This window comes from Rousettus aegyptiacus, unplaced genomic scaffold (genome assembly GCF_014176215.1).
Source record: "Rousettus aegyptiacus isolate mRouAeg1 unplaced genomic scaffold, mRouAeg1.p scaffold_m13_p_15, whole genome shotgun sequence".
In the NCBI taxonomy this organism is placed as follows: Eukaryota; Metazoa; Chordata; class Mammalia; order Chiroptera; family Pteropodidae; genus Rousettus; species Rousettus aegyptiacus.
The window spans coordinates 33,673,190-33,688,883 of NW_023416290.1; positions in this window are offsets into that span (position 1 = coordinate 33,673,190).

The window sequence follows — 15,694 nt, forward strand, 5'->3', positions numbered from 1 at the left end:
AGAAACAACAGTTGATTATTACTAGCTGTGGTTGCAAAACACAAGGCTGAGCTGCAGCCCCCAACCCTCAATCCCCAACCCAAAAGGCTCTTCCCCCCATACCCTTGGAGATCGAACACTGCGGAGCCCCAAGGGAATCTGAGCTAATGCTACTGAAACTGCCACTAACACTGACAGGGACTGAGACTGAGTGTAGCAAGAATGATTGAATATCTATAAGAGAAAATAGGTATTAAGACTGTATAAAGCAGGGAGCTAAGAGGATTAGACGCCACCTACTAGAAACCAAAAGAAAAATGCCTTCTTTGCAACAGGCTAAAGAAAGACCTTTGTATGGTCAATATTCTTTGTGGAAAAAAAAAACAGAATACATTCCCATTAATGTTCAAGTGGAGAAATAGTCCATTAAACACCATGAACAACCAAGGTGACAAGGCATCTCAAAAAGAAAGAGAAAAATCTCCAGAAAATAAGCTTACAGAGAAATATGCACCTTAAATGACAGAGAATTCAGGATGGTGCTTCTGAAAAAGTTCAATGAGATTCAAAACAATTCATAACAACAATTTCAGGAACTGAAAAAAACAGCTAGATGAGCAGAATGAGTTCTTTAGCAAGGAGATTAAAACCCTCAAAAAGGACCAAATAGAACTTCTGGAGATGAAGAACACACTACAAGAGTTGAAAAATGAAACAGCAAGCTTGGGAAATAGAGTCGACCAAATGGAGGAAAGGATCAATGATATCAAAGACAGAAATCTAGAAATAAATCGGGAGGAAGAAGAGAGAAACCAAAGAATTAAAAATAATTAAAGAGAAATACAAGAACTAGCTGATACCATTAGGAGAGGAAACATAAGAATAATGGGAATTCTCGAAGGCGAGGAAAAGGAGCAGGAATTAGAAAGCATATTCGGACAAATAGTTGATGAGAGTTTCCCAAATCTAAAGAATGAGCTGGAGCTTGGAATTCAAGAAGTCAACAGAACACCCAATTATCTCAACCCAAAAAGGCCTTCACCAAGACATATTGCATTAAAATTATAAAAAATCAACGACAAAGACAGAATTCTTAGGGCACCCAGGGAAAAGAAGATGGTAACCTATAAAGGAAAACCCATTAGATTATCATTGGACTTCTCAGCACAAACCTTACAAGCCAGAAAAAAGTAAAATCAAATATTCAAACTATTAAATGAAAGGAACCAGCTAAGAATAATGTATCCAGCTAAGCTCTCCTTTAGATATGAAGGAGAAATAAAGACCTTTCCAGACATACAAAAATTGAGAGAATTGGGCACTGAGAGGCCTGCATTACAGGAAATAGTGAAAGGGGCCAGCTCACCTAAAACAAAATGACAAAAAAATACATAATGAGAACTAAGGTGACTAGCAGGCAGATAGAAGCAGATGAGTGCAACCCTTACTAAGAACAGGGCATTTTAAGCTTAAACAATGAGAAGAGAATTGCTATAGCAAGATAGTAATGAATGGTCAGCATTCATAGAGACAAACTGAGACAACAATGATCCAAATTCGACTATCCAAATTCGCAAAGGGAAATGGAGATTAGGAACATGTAGAAGAAAATGGACAACTGCATATATATAACTATTAGTTACATATTTGTAAAGATAACCACACGTCAAAGATTTAGAACTGAAGTATATAACATAAGACAAGAAGGCCCAGAGGGAAAACCCAAAGAACCCAACCAAAATACAAAAAACAGACACATAATGACAAGGAAGCAATGGAAACACTGAGCTACCAGAAAGCAAAAGATAAAATGATTGTAAGAAGACCTCATATTTCAATAATGACCTTGAATGTAAATGGACTGAACTCACCAATAAAAAGGCACAGCATTTCAGAATGGATCAAAAAGAAAACCCAACCATATGCTGCCTCCAGGAGACACATCTCAGCTCCAAAGACAAAAATAGACTCAAAGTGAAAGAGTGGAAAATGATATTTCAAGCAAATGGCATTCAAAGAAAAGCAAGAGTAGCAGTACTAATATCGAATGAAATAGACTTCAAAATAAAAAAAATGTAAAGAAAGATACTGAGGGACACTTCATGATGATAAAGGGAATTATGCACCAAGAAGACATAATACTTATATCTATGCTCCTAATCAGGGATCCCTGAAATATGTAAAGCAATTACAGACAGAACTAAAGAGAGAAACAGACCGAAACACTATCGTAATAGGGGACCTAAATACCCCACTGTCGGATATGGACAGATCATCCAAACAGAAAATCAATAAAAATTAACATCCTTAAATGACACATTAGACCAACTGGATGTAATGAACATTTTCAGAGCCTTCTATCCCAAAAAAGCTGCTTATACATTCTTCTCTAGTGCACTTGGAACATTCTCAAGGGGTGACCACATACTGGGACACAGGGACAGCCTCAACAAATGTAAGAGGATTGAAATCATACCAACCATATTCTCTGATCATAATGCTCTGAAACTAGAGATCAGCTGCAAAAAGAAAGCAGGAAGAACCACAAATACATGGAGATCAAACAACATGCTACTGAAGAATAACTTGGTCAGAGAAGGAATAAAAAGAGAGTTGAAGAGATACATAGAAATGAATGATAATGATAGTACAACATATCAAAACTTTTGGGACATGGCAAAAACAATCACAAGAGGAAAGTTCATATCATTGCAGGTCTATCTCCAAAAACAAGAACAAGCCCAAATAAACAAGTTAACTCTTCATCTAAAAAAACTAGAAAAGGAAGAACAAATGAAGCCTAAAGTCAGTAGAAGGAAAGAAATAATCAAAATTGGAGCAGAAATAAATAAAATTGAAGAAAAAAATTGATAGAAAAAATAAATGCAACAAAGAGCTGGTTTTTTGAGAAGGTTAGTAAAATCGACAAACCCCTGGCTAGACTGACTGAAGAAAAAAGAGAAAAGACTCAAATAAACAAAATTAGGAATGAAAGAGAGGAAATTATGACTGATATCACAGAAATACAAAGGATCATATAAGAATACTATGAAAAAGTATATAACACCAAATTTAATAACCTAGAAGAAATGGACCAGTACTTAGAAAATACAGTCTTCCTAGACTGAATCAAGAAGAACTGGAAAATCTTAATAGACCGATTAGCAGTATGGAAATCGAAACAATCATCAAAAACCTACCAAAAAGTAAAAGTCCAGGACTGAATGGCTTCACCAGTGAATTCTACTAAACATTCAAAGAAGTTTAACACCTATTTTCCTCAAACTCTTCCAAAAAATCGAAGAGGAGGCAACACTTCCCAACTCATTTTATGAAGCCAATATTACCCCGATACCAAAACCTGGTACAGATAACACAAAAAAAGAAAACTACAGACCAATATCTCATGAACATAGATACAAAAATCCTAAATAAAATACTAGTGAACCAAATACAGCAACATATTAAAAAGATTATACACCACAATCGAATAGGCTTCATCCCAAAGGCACAGAAATGGTTCAACATACACAAATAGAATAAACAAATTGAAAAATAAGAATCATAGGATCATATTAATAGATGCAGAAAAAACCTTCAACAAGATACAGCATCCATTTACGATCAAAACACTTAACAAAATCAATACAGAAGAAAAGTACCTTAACATAATAAAGGCCACCTACGACAAACCCTCAGCCAACATTACACTTAATGGTGAAAAACTAAAAACCTTTCCTCTAAGGTCAGGAGCAAGGCAACATTGTCGACTATCATCTCTGTTATTCAATATAACATTGGAGGTCCTAGTCAGTGCAATCAGACAAGAGAAAGATATAAAAGCCATCCAAATAGGAAACGAAGAAGTCAGGCTCTCATTATTTGCAGATGACACAATTCCCTATATAGAAAACCCTAAAGACTCCACAAGAACACTACTAGAAACAATAAGCAAATACAGTAAAGTTTCTGGATACAAAATCAATGTTCAAAAATCCATAGCTTTCCTATACTCTAATGAAGTGTCAGAAAAAGAAGTGGAAAAAATAATTCCTTTTGCACTTGCAACAAAAATAATAAAATATCTAGAAATAAATTTAATGAAACGTGTGAAAGATCTGTATAATGAAACTACAAGACCCTATTGAAAGAAATCGAAGAAGATATAAAGAAATGGAAAGATATTCTGTGTTCTTGAATTGGAAGAATCAACATAGTTAAAATGACCATATTACCTAAAGTATTATACAGATTTAATGCAATCCCCATCAAAATCCCATTGGCATTTTTTAAAAGAAATGGAACAAAAAAATCATCAGATTTGTATGGAAGCACAAAAGTCCTTGAATTGCCAAAGCCATCCAGAGGAAAAAGAATGAGGCTGGAGGCATCACTCTGCCCGACTTCAAATTAGACTACAAAGTGACAATAATCAAAATGGCAAGATATTGGCAGCAAAACAGACACATGAACCAGTGGAATAGAATCGAGAGTCCAGAAGTAAAACCATATTTATATGGGGAAATAATTTTTGACAAAAAACCCAAAAACATACAGTGGAGAAAGGAGAGCCTCTTCAATAAATGGTGCTGGGAAAACTGAAAAGCCACCTGTAAAAGAATGAAACTAGACTGTTGTCTATCACCATGCACCAAAATTAACTTAAAATGGATTAAGGACCTGAATATAAGACCTGAAAAAAGAAAATGCATAGAATAAAATATAGGAACTACACTCAAGTACCTTGGACTTAAAGAGGACTTTATGAATTTGACCTCAAAGGCAAGAGAAGTAAAAGCTAAAATAAATGAACGGGACTACATCAAACTAAAAGGAAACTGCACAGCAAAAGAAACCATCAACGAGGCAAAGAGACAACCATCTGAATGGGAAAATATATTTGCTAGCAACACCTCTGATAAGGGCCTAATATCCAAAATATACAAAGAACTCATACGACTTAATAACAACAACAACAACAAAAAACAATCAATCCAATCAAAAAATGGGCAGAGGACCTGAACAGACACTTCTTCCTAGAGGACATACAAATGGCCAACAAATATTTGAAAAGATGCTCAACATTGCTTGCTATTAGGGAAATGCAAATCAGAACTATAATGAGATACCATCTCACGTCTGTTAGAATAGCTGTAATCATGAGAATAAGTAATAACAAATGCTGGAGAGGATGTAGAGAAAAAGGAACCCTGATACACTACTGGTGGGACTGCAAATTGGTACGGCCACTATGAAAAACAGTATGGAGTTTCCTCAAATCTTGAATTGATCTACCGTATGATCCAGCAATCCCTCTACTGGGTATTTACCCCAAAGACTTGAAAACTTACATCTGAAAAGATATTTGCACACCGATGTTCATAGCATCATTATTCATAGTGGCCAGGACATGGAAGCAACTGAAGTGTCCTACGATAGATGATTGGCTAAAGAAGCTGTGGTACATATATACAATGGAATATTACTCAGCCATAAGAAGAGATGAAATGCTGCCATTTGCAACAACATGGATGGCTCAAGATGATCATGCTAAGCGAAATAAGCCAGACAGAAAAAGTTGAAAACCACATGATATTACTTATATGTGAAATATAACCCTAAAAGCAACAAACAAACAGGACAAACAGAGACTCACAGACATGGACAATAGACTAATAGTTACCAAAGGGTAGAGGGGAATGGGGAAGTAGATTAGGTAAAAGGGGTCAATTATGTGGTGACAAAAAGAAATCTAACAGAGGGAGGTGAACACGCAATGTAAATATATACATGCCTTACTGTTAAAATGTACAGCTGAAACTTACCAGCTTTTGTTAACCAATGTTGCCATAAATAAATTAATTAAAAAAAAAGAATTTATCTCTTTCGATACCAAAAAAAAAAAAAAAAAACCCTAGCTTATCATTATTACATTAAGTGTAAATGGATTAAACACTAACTGAAAGGCTGGGTTTGGCAGAATGGATTAGAAAAACATGATCTTTAAAGAAGATGTAAAAAAATATGCAAATGTTCAATAAACACATAAAAAGGTGCTTAATATCATCAGTCATTAGGGAAAAGCAAATGAAATGAGCCATCCTCATAGCATTTCATACACATGAGGATGGCTATAATAAAAAAGATAGACGATTACAAACATCGATGGGAATGTGAAGAAATTGGAACCCTCAAGGATTCCTATTGAGAATGTAAAATGGTGTGGTCACTATTTGGCAGTTTCTCAAAAAGTTGGATGTAGAGTTGCCATATTACCTTGCAATTCTACTCTAGGGAGCTACTTAAAAGAATTGAAAATATATGTTCATACAAAAACTTGTGTATGAGTGTTCATAGTCTCATGCCCAATAGTCAAAAAGTAGAAACAATGCATATGTCCATCAACTGACGAATGAATAAACAAAAGTAGTATATTCATACAATGGAATTAAAAACAAGTATTGATACATGTTACAACATGGATTAATCTTGAAAACATTATGCCACATTTGCATGTGAAATGTCAAGAATAGGCAATTCAGTAGAGACAGAAAGTAGATTAGTGGTTGCCAGGGCTGGGAACAGGGAGAGCAGGAACTAATGGCTATGGGTTTACTTTTTAGAATGATGAAAATATTGTGGAATTAAATAGTGTTGATGGTTGCACAACCTTGTAGATATACTAAAACAACTGAATTGTACAGTTTAAAAGAGTGAGTGGTTTGGTGTGAATTGTATCTCAATTTTTGAAAAAGCTATGAGATAATATATGTAGATCTTTGAATATTACTCGGCACATAAAAAAATAAAAATAAAAAATAAAAAGAATGAACTAGAGCTATATCAGTTGACTTGGACTGATTTCTGTAAGATATTACAAAAAAAAATCAAATCTATCTATCTATCTATCTATCTATCTATCTATCTATCTATCTATCTACACATTGTGTGATTACATGCACCGAAAAAACTGTATTATCATACATACTTGGTCATTTGCATTGGTTATGAGGAAACGTAATGTGGGAAGAGTAAGAGAAGACAAAGAGGGAGCCAAAAAAAAGGGGGAAATAAATTCTTTTGTTCATAAACTCTCAATAGTAATTGTCTTTAAAACATCAGTTTGCTACAAAAAAAGGAGGAGGAGGAAGAGAAGAAGAGGAAGGAGAAAAGGAAGGAGAAGGAAGGAAAAGGGAGGAGAAGGGAGGGGGAGGGGGAGGGGGAGGGGGAGGGGGAGGGGGAGGGGGAGGGGGAGGAGGAGGAGGAAGAGGAAGAGGAAGAGGAAGAGGAGGAGGAAGAGGAAGAGGAAGAGGAAGAGGAAGAGGAGAGGAGGAGGAAGAGGAAGAAACTCATCGAAAACAGACTTACAAAAATAGAGGACAATCAGGTGATGGCCAGAGGGGAGGTGGGTGGTGGGGTGGGAGAAAGCGGTGAAGGGTTAAAGAGGTACATATTAGTATAGAGGGTCACGGGGATGCAGAGCACGGCATAGGGAATGCAGACAGCAGTAAAGTAATGGCTGTGTGCAGAGCCAGAGGGAAGATAATCAGGGGGATCATTTCATAAACTATATAAATGTCTAACCAATGTACTGTATACTTGAATCTAATAATAAAATTAAATTAATAAAAGTAAAAAAAACATATTTCACATATTATCCATAAAGCAACAATTTATTTAGCTGAAAGTATTACATTTCCCTTAAATAACTAAACAATAAAAAGAGCTCCCCCCCCCCCAAAAGCACAATTAAAACGCCTTAGCTACACTAACCTGAAAAATCATGTTCCAGTGGCTGTCATACATCTTAGAATATTTGTAAAGTAGCATTTTGGTATAAAACTTTGTTAAAATTTGACTACCTTTTTAGCCACTCTTGTTTCAAGCAACTTGCTGTAGCATTCAATGCAATGAAGTGACTGGCCACCAATTCCGAGGCCTAAGTCCACCACACTCTCATTCCCTTTGCTCAGTTATTCTGTCCCATCATAGCTAGCTTATGCTCAATTCCCTCTTCAAATAAAGTACTTATTAAGTACATACTTACACAAAAAGGAAAAGGTCCTTGCTCTCAGGAGCCTCCAGTCTCTTTTCTTTTTAAGATTTGTTTTCCCAGTACCCTGAATTCAAATTTGGAGGCACCTGGTATACATGGGTTGTGAAGTATCTAAGTTTTACTTCCTTCACGCAGGACAAGTGACAACAGAAACAGGTGCTCCAATGCTAGTTGTCACCACAGAGCTGGCAAAATTGACATATTCTAGGATTAGTAAACTCTTACAGGGAAGAATTTGCCATTCTTTACTGCTCATATTATATATATGATAACTAGCCCTAAAAGTCTGGCTTTCTGTGGTATTAAAAATACCAAACAAGTCAAAAAGCAGGGTTCGACTCCTCCAAGGTCCACATTGAAATTACAGCCAAATTATAAAATAATCAACGTGAAGAATCACCTGAAGACCAGCTAGCTGACCATAATATGTACATCTGATATTATAAAGAAGCCATATTGAAGCCGGTAGGAAGGGCAAAATCTTGAATCGGGCTGGACCCACTCCTGCAAGTGGAGGAACACCAGGAGGGACAGCGAGGCTGCAGAGGCCCCCCTGAAGGAGAGGGGGGTCTTGGCCACATTTTGGAGGGCCCCAGCCCGGGATGCCAGCCCAAGGAAGAGGAGTCCCCAATAACTCCAACTGTAAAAACCAGAGGGGATTCTGGCCATCTGGGTGAGCCAGAAGGAGACTGAAACTCTAGATGCTCCTTTGAAGGACCTGTGCACTGGCTTTCTGACATGTGGACACTCACCTGGGACACCAGTGGGGGGTCAGAGGCTCGCACAGATTTATGCCAAGAGAGTCTGCATTACCTGGTTTCAGAACAAGGACTGGATGGGCAGCACCAGTGTGCCTTAGTCAGGGCCCCTACCGGGCAATCTATAGACCACTGCCAGCTCCCTCAGGGCTATTAGGAAGCGCTGGCCTGAGATCAGCACGCCCCACCCAACCTGCAGCTTGCCTGAGGCTTTGGTTGCTGGATGGTTCCCAAGCCCTGCACTGATTACCGGCCAAACATTCACAGCTGGCTACCAGCTCTATGTGCATTTCCGTTTTAGAAACAGTTTCAGGCAGATCACTGCTGCCAACACGAACTTGGGTGGATCTTGGGGATCTGTGGACCAGTCCTAGACAGCAGCTGGTTTTGCTGTGATCTGGACTTCTGTGGGAAAATTAAAGTTGCAGCAAGACTGAGGCTGTATTGTTCTGATAGCCATCGTCACCCTGAAATCCTGCCCCACCCAATGCACAAAATGCCTCAGGCAGCCCATTGACAGTGAACAAACACACTCAGGTCAGGCACTGCGGGGAGGCCAGCTGCAGATAGACCTCTGCTGCTGGCAAGAGCTGCAATATTGTGTCTAGGGAGTACAGAAGTCTGTGGGACTGTCCCAGATGGCAGCTGGTATCACTGCGATCTGTATCTACAGCAGGAATGTCGGGCACAGAAGTTGCAGCAAAACCGAGGCTGTACTGGCCTGTCTCCCTGAGATCCTGCTTTACCCAAGCCACAAAGTGCCTGCAGTCCACTGACAGGCAGCCTCCCGTGCCCTGCTTGGCTCTGGGGTTACACATTCTGTACAGGCAACAGATCCTGGCTAGGGCAGTGAGTGCATTTCGGGGAAAACAGTTGTGGGCAGACCACTGCTGCCTGTACATGCTGCAATATCTCTTGAGGGGATTGGAAGGGTCTGTGGGACTGCCCCAGAGAGTAGCTTATCTCCCTGTCATCTGTGACTACTGTGGGAACATGCAGACACAGAAATTGCAGAAAACCACAACAGAGCAAATCGTGACTAGCCCCATTAGAGATACATACAAAGAGTGGTTTCAACAAGTACACAAGCCTCCTAGGGCAAATCCCATTCAGTGGGGTCAGCACCCCCACAGCAACTCTTACCCTGCGGTGCAGCCAGTTCCCACAACTAGCCTGAGTGTTAATCCCATCCACTGATGTACTAACGACAGTAAAGGCTTGGCAACAACAGAAGATCACACACAACCCACACAGAGATCATGTGCAGAGCACCCAGCATAGGGGATCAGGGAGAGTGCACCACTGGGCCACACAGGACACCTTCCACATAGGCCATCTGGCCAAGGCTGAGAGACAAAAAATATTCCTGACACATAGAAATGAACACAGAGAGGCTAATAAAATGAGAACACAAAGAAACATGCCACAAATGAAACAATAGGAGAAAACTCCAGAAAGTAAGCTAATTGAAATGGAGGCAAGCAAACTACTAGAGCTAGAATTCAAAATAATGGTTATAAGGATGCTCAGTGAACTTAGGAGGAGAACGGATGAGCACCCTGAGAACCTCAACAGAGAGACAGTAAACATAAAAAAAAGACATAAAAACCATAAAAGAGAACCAGACAGAAATGAAGAATATACTAGAAGGATTCAACAGTAGATTGGATGAAGCAGATCAAATCGGCAAATTGGAAGACAAGGTAGCAAGATACACCCAATCAGAGCAACAATACAAGAATTTTAAAAAATGAGGATAGTTTAAGAGACTTCTGGGACAACATGAAGCGTAACAATATCCGGATCATAGGGGTACCTGAAGAAGAGAAAGGGCAAGGGATTGAGACTCTATTTGAAGAAATAATGACAGAAAATTTCCCTAACCTGGCAAAGGAATTAGACATATAAATTCAGGAAGCACAAAGAGTCACAAACAAGGGGAATTCAAATAGACTCACACCAAGACACATCATAATTAAAATGCTAAAGGTCAAAGACAAAGAGAGACTTTTAAAAGCAGCAAGAGAAAGGCAGCTTACAAGGGCACCCCCATAAGAATGTCTGCTGATTTTTCAAAGGAAATTTTGCAGGCCAGAAGGGACTGGCAAAAAATATTAAAAGTTATGGAACACAAGAATCTACAATCATAAATACTCTATCCAGTAAGGCTTTCAATTAAAATGGAAGGCAAGATAAAGAGCTTCCCAGAGAGGGAAAAGCTTGAGGAGTTCATCACCAAGAAGCCAGTGTTACAAGAAATGTTAATGGAACTTCTGCTAAAAGAGGTAAAAAAAGAAAATAGAAAACACACATATGAATAATAAAATGGTAGTAACTATATACCTATCAGTAGTCACTTTAAATGTAAATAGATTAAATGCTTCAATCAAAAGACACAGGGTAGCCAAGTGGATAAGAAAACAAGACCTGTGCATATGCTGTCTACAAGAGAACCAGCTCAGATCAACTGACACTCACAGGCTGAAAGTAAAGGGATGGGAAAAGATATTTCATGCTAATAGAAATGGGGGAAAAAAAAAAAGCTGGGGTAGCAATACTTATTATCATATAAAATAGACTTTAAAACAAAGGCTATAATAAGAGACATAGAAGGGCATTGCGTAATGATAAAGGGATCCATAACCCTAGTAAACATAAATGCACCCAACACAGGAGCACCTACATACATAAAGCAATTATTGACTGACATAAAAGGAGAGATCAACGGTAACACACTCATAGTAGGAGACTTTTACACTCCTTTGACACCAATGGACAGACAGATCCTCCAGGCAAAAAATCAATAAGGAAACAACAGGCCTAACAGACACACTAGACAAGATGGATAGATATTTTCAGAGCATTTTACCCCAAAGCAGCAAAATACACATTCTTCTCAAAGGCACATGGAACATTTTCAAGGATAGACCACATTAGGACACAAAACAAGTCTCAATAAATTTAAGAAGACTGAAATAATATCTATTGTCTTCTCTGATCACAATGATATGAAACTAGAAATCAACTACAAGAAAAAAAGTGGAAATACACAAACACAATGGAAGCTAAAAACATGTTACTAACCAATGAGGTGGTTAACAATGAGATCAAGGAAGGAATCAAAAGGTACCTAGAGACAAATGAAAATGAAGACACAACAACTCAAAATACATGGGACACGGCAAAAGCGGTCCTAAGAGAGAAATTAGAAACAAGAAGCAAGAAAAAGCTCAAATAAACAATCTAACCTTACGCTTAAAAGAACTAGAAAAAGAACAGCAAACAAACCCAAAGTGAACAGAAGGAAGGAAATAATAAAGATCAGAGCGGAAATAAACAAAATAGTGCCTAGAAAAACAATACAAAAGATTAATGAAACCAAGAGCTGGTTCTTTGAAATGATAAAATTGATAAACCTTCAAACAGACTCATCAGGGAAAAGAGATGACTCAAGAAAATAGGATCGGAAATGAAAGAAAAGAAATAACTACAGAATCCACAGAAATGCTAAGGATCTTAAGAAAATACTAACAGTAATCATATACCAACCAACAAATTGGACAATCTGAAAGAAATGGATACATTCCTAGAAACATATAAACTCCCAAGGCTGAGTCAAGAACAAACAGAAAATCTGAACTGACCAATTACCACCACCAAAATAGAATCAGTAATCAAAAACCTCCCCCAAAAACAAATCCTGGACCAGAAGTCTTCATAGGAGAATTTTATCAAACATTCAAAGAATTAACACCTATTCTTCTCAAACTATTCCCAAAAATTCAAGAGGAGAGAAAGCTCCCTAATTCCTTTTATGAGGCCACCATTACCTTGATTTCAAAACCAAAGACATTACAAAAAAATAAAATATAGGCTGATATCTCTTGTGAACATTGATACAAAAATCCTCCAAAGAGGAACTACAGATGGCCAATAGACATATGAAAAGATGCTCTAGGTCACTAATCATCAGAGAAATGAAAATTAAAACCGCAATATCACCTCATACCTGTCAGAATGGCTATCATCAATAAATGAAAGAACAACAAGTGTTCGCGAGGATGTGGAGAAAAGCGAACCCTCATATATTATTGGTGGGATTACAAATTGGTACAGATGCTATGGAATACAGTATGAAGGTTTCTCAAAAATTAAAAAAAAAAATTTGTGAAGATCTATGCATCCCAATATTCATGGCAGCACAATTTACAATAGCCAAGATATGGACGCAACCTAAATGCCCATCAACAGATGATTGGATCAAGAAGTTATAATTCATATGCACAATGGAATATTATTCAGCCATTAAAAAAAAATGAAATCCTACCATTTGCAATGCCATGAATAGAACTAAAAGTTATTATGCTGAGTGAAATAAGACAAAGATAAATACCATATGATTTCATTTATATGTGGAGTCTAAGGAACAAAAAAACCAAACTAATCAAAAACAGATTCACAAATATAGAGGACAATCTGGTGACGGCCAGAGGGGAGGGGGTTGGGGGGCTGGGATGATGGAGTGAAGAGTTAAAGAAGTACAAATTAGTAGTTGTTAGATGGTCACAGGGATGGGAGCATGGCATAGGAAATGCAGTTAGCATTAATGCCTTGGCTAGGTAGAGAGCCAGAGGAGAAAAAGAACAATCGGGGGATTATTTCATAAACTATATATTTCAAGTGGTATACTTGAAATAAAAAAAATGAAAAAAAAAAATAAACAATTCAAAAGGCCCAGACAACCTTAACAGCAATTTCTGCCAAACAGTCCAGGAAGGCATAATTCCAGTCTTACTCACTCTGATATTGAAGGTTATCTTAGGAAGTTAGTTTAATAGTTGAAAAATCAAATTCGCCATATTAATAAATAAATAAACCATAATTATATGGCAGATGCCCCCCTCCTGCTAAACAGCAGCAAAAAATTTCAATATATTAGGGTAAAAACTCTTATAAAACTAAGAGTTATGCCCCATAACCACCACTATTCAGCACTGTACATTTGAAGTCCTAACCAATGCAAATGGTTAAAAAAAGAAATATATGATGTAAAGATTAAAGAGGAAGAAACAAAACAGTTTGAATCCTAGCTCTACTACTTGCCAGCTATGTTACTCTGGGCAAAGTAGTTAACTCTGTGCCTCAGTTTCTCATCTATAAAATGGGGATAATGAGTATGTCCTTCATAGAGTTGTTTTGAAGAGTAAGTTAACATTTTAAAGGTACATAAAAAGTGACACTTCAAAGCACTGTAAAAATTTTGTTAAATTAGTCACAGATGATTATGTATAGAAATATCTAATAATCTAGAGATAAACCATTAGAATTCCAAAAATAATATTCCAGATATAAATTACACAAAAATCAGCTGTATTTCTATATAGTATTATAACAAACAGAAAATGACATCTAAAAAAAAATCAAGTACCTGAAAAAAAATTTAATAAAAGATATGAAAGACCTTTATAGGATAATTATAGATTCAATGGAGTTCCATTCAAAACTGGTAGACTCAACAAGGTTATTCTAAAATGTTTATGAAAATGTACAGTGCCAAGAATAGTCAAGACACTCTTTAAGAAAAAGTGGCAGACTCGCTTTACTAAATATCAAAAAATTTTTAAGACTGATGTTTAACTTGTCCATTAATTCACCTGGGAGATCACTATTTGGAATGCTCATCTATTAGGCGTGTCTACATAGTTCTTCTCTCACTTCCTTCAGATCTTTGCGTAAATGTCATCTAAGAAGAGACCCTCCCGGTTTTCCCTGTATAAAATAGCACTACCCAATACATCTAGTCACTTTATTCCCCACTCTGTATTTTTTATAGTACCCATCATTATTTTAAGCTATATGGATATATTTATTATGTCTCTTTCCCAACTTAAGTTTATTGAAGCCAGAGTGTCTGTTTGATACAATGCTGTATCTCCAGATCTACTTTGTTACTTCGTTGAATGAATAAACAAAGAGAAATCACAAAAAATTCTGACTGGCATATAAATATAGTGATTAAATTTGAACTAAGTTTAAAAACTGCAAATTCTCACCAATCATCTATTAAATGATGGCTACCAAAATACTGTCACTCTCTCCAAGTTTAGAATACTATTTTGGGCATTCGAAACCAACCAGTATGTAAATATTGGTTTTCAGCAATGATAGCTCATATTTTAATAAAGGAAATTAATGAAACAACAAACCCATTAAAAGGAACCATACAAAATATAGCCCTGAGAATTCTGATGACTCAGAATAGAAAGGCAAAATGATCTAAGGAGCAGGAGTTTAGGTATTCTGCTCATGTCACATTTACAAACAAACCAAATTTGCAGTGAAAATGAGTGACTGTGAATTTAACATAAAAAGTTAATTCAGTGCTCTGAAGCTGGGAGTTTGTACTTTTATGACAATCCAATTAAACTGGTGTTCTACATAATGAACAGTAGAGAATACGATTACAATCTTTGTATTCTCCTTTCTCACTACCTTGTGATTTTCATATAGGCCTTAAAGAAAGCAAAGTACAAAAGGTTTTAAAAGATTTTGGTGAGTGAAGGCCTTTCTTGAACCTTAGAGTGTTCTTTTGTTCTGGGCTACTCCAGAGTTGAGCTCCAGGACAATCTGGCTTGGTCCTACATTAACCCATGTTTGAAGAACTCCTGGAAAATGAAGGAACTTTTGAATCTAGTTGAAAAGTTTAGAGCATTAAAAAGTGAGAGTGAGGTGGTAACTGGTTGGGGAATACAACCACTAGAGGGATGGGGTGAACGTAACTGCACTTGCCTCCTACATAACACCGCTTTTGCTTTATTCCTCCTAAAATCATTAAACTTTCCATTTGATCTTTATTTAGCCTTTTATAGAAATGTTAAGAAGGCAGTTCACATATTCATAC